Source organism: Teleopsis dalmanni, chromosome 1 (assembly GCF_002237135.1).
Source record: "Teleopsis dalmanni isolate 2A chromosome 1, ASM223713v2, whole genome shotgun sequence".
Lineage (NCBI taxonomy): Eukaryota > Metazoa > Arthropoda > Insecta > Diptera > Diopsidae > Teleopsis > Teleopsis dalmanni.
Genome location: NC_051846.1, coordinates 233883265 through 233885971, shown reverse-complemented (window position 1 = coordinate 233885971; position 2707 = coordinate 233883265).

The following is a 2707-nucleotide window of genomic DNA, read 5'->3' as shown; positions in this document are numbered from 1 at the left end:
TCCACAAATTCTGAAGCGAGGGTTATGGGGAATGCGCAGTTACTCTGCATGAGTTCTTACACACAGTAAGAACTGCAGTAAACCGTGTTTACGCGATCTTTTTTGATGAGTTCCGACGATTTATTTTTATTATAAGTGGGCCGTGTTAACTTGGAAGTCGCACATGACCTAAGTGCTTTCCATCTATTATTGTCAAGTTGCAAAAAGTAGAAGAAGGTGCTTCTTTTAATGGACTCCAGGGTAAAATAAACTGGTATCGCCAGTGACGCATCTAGAGAGGCCCCAGAGCGAGCTAGACTGTCAGCTTTCTCGTTCCCTACGATGTTCATATGTCCAGGAACCCAAATGAGGGTGATATCAGCTAACTGATTTACCTCGTCAATTGCTGCTCTACATTCCTTTACTATTTTTGATTTTATTATGAAAGATTCAAGGGCTTTAATTACTACCTGGCTGTCTGTTGTTGTAGTTCACTACTTTTCGAAAATCTTTAAATGAAATAATTATTTTTGAAAAATGTGATATACAGTAATTCGAATTATTTTTTTTTTAGTTTTGTTTAAAAAGGCCTATAATACGACTTATTAGTTGATTTTTATTTTATAAATAATAACTGTTACGGTCCCTGATTATAATTAATGGTTGTTTTGAGTATTTCTGTAGGCTTTTAGTTACAAAAAGAATTAACTGGGTGGTACCCGTTTTATAAAAAAAATATTCTTAAAAGTAAGAACAAATTTTTGTTCATCGTTTTCATGGTATGCAGCTTGTATAATATACCATAAATATATTTTATGTTATATTATATTATTATTCAGAACATCATCAATATGCTTATATAGAAATAACATCTGCTATGCAATGTGTGCTGGTATTATTAATCGTACCCCTTAATATGTAAATATGAGCTCATCGCGCCCCACACAGTCAACTTAACAAAATTCGTAACTTAAAGACAAGCAAAACAACAATTTACTAGTTAATTATTAAGTAAAAAATTTCTTTTTTGTGCTTTTAAACATATTTTTGAAAAAATGTTTACTCTTTTTTGTTACTCGAACATGTACGATTTATCCATAAACACACATTTTGTTGAGACGCACCGCGCCCATGTTTTCACAAGTCATTAAGCCAACGCAAAAAGCCTAAATACATTTTTAAGGCAAAACGTGAGCAGATACGAGTATCGGCAACGCAATCTTTGCAATTTTCAATTACCTTTTTTGTTGCTATTAAAAAAAAATTCAACCTAAAAGTATTTTTTTTATTCTAAGACATTAATGGATATAATTTTTTTCAAATCAATATTAATAGCTTCATATACTAAAACAATAGGTACGTATTAGTCTTTGCTTTTAAAGCAAATATTTCAAAGATAAATGATGAGTTAAATATTTTTATCAAAGCTAAATGGGTTCGTAATAGATACATTCCGTGAATCATATTTACATAAATGGATTAAATATTTGATTAAAATTTTTAATTTGGGATTTTGCATAGATAAACAGTGAAATTTCAAATTTATACTTTATATATTGCATTAATCAACTCTGCATATTTACATATTATTTGAATATCATATATGGCATTACATTATTATATATTATATTATGTTTGTTTATCTTTATATGATATAACCTATTTGTGACTCCATTAAGGAGCTATTAAAATTTCTACAAATGCAACAGGTCAAAATAAAATTTTAAATTTTAAATTTCAAAATAAATATCTTATTTTTTTATCTAATAAAATTTCTCATTTGTGAGATAATTAAAAATACTGAAATTTTAATATTTAATTTTAAAAGCTAAATTTTTTCTCATGATTATTAGTAATAAAAAATGCTATGGTTCAATAGGTTACATAAAAATAAAAATTAATTAAATGAATAAACTTATATATAGCAATTAATTAAAGGTAAATGAGTAATAGTTTGTTCGAGGTAATCACTCATTACAGTAAAAGTTAATTAAAGTGTAGAAAATTGACTACATCAAAACATGATTTCACCAATATTAATTACTTTAGTTATTTTACATTCCTTTAAATGAATACTAATGTTTTAATACTCTCACTTTTTTAAAACTCAGTAAAGGTGGCATATATAGGAGGGTATTAGAGGATAGTTTCCCCCTATATAAATTAAACTGCTGCTAAATCAGTTAGTACAGTTAATGTTTTTTCTGGTATATATTCCTTTTTAGTATAATCTTGATCACACTACTGCTGAATACGAGGATCATTATTTATAAACCTTAGTAATACTGATTGTGGTCAGGTATCAACTATAACGTATCTTAGACTTTTAATCAAATAAGTGTTGTTTATGCTATTTACAGTGATTTGTTAATTGAGTGTTCGCGAAAAAATGGAATTAACGCGAGAAAATTTTCGTGCGATGATTTATTACAACGTTCGAGTGCATCGGCACTCCATCCTTTGGCACTGTGAAACGCTAGTATAATGATTTTAATTATGGTCCCAATTCACCCACGGATGAAATCCGGGAAAGTTTTGCAAAATCAGTTGTTGTGCCAGATAATATTGATACTGTGCAAAAACTGATAATCTAAGATCGTCATGCGACATATTTTTCCTATGGCTTAGGTCACGATAACCATTTTATATGACAAAATTCAATAATAAAACAATATCGCTTTTTCGTGGTCATTATGGCATACCATTACTCGTAAACGGTCAATTCGAA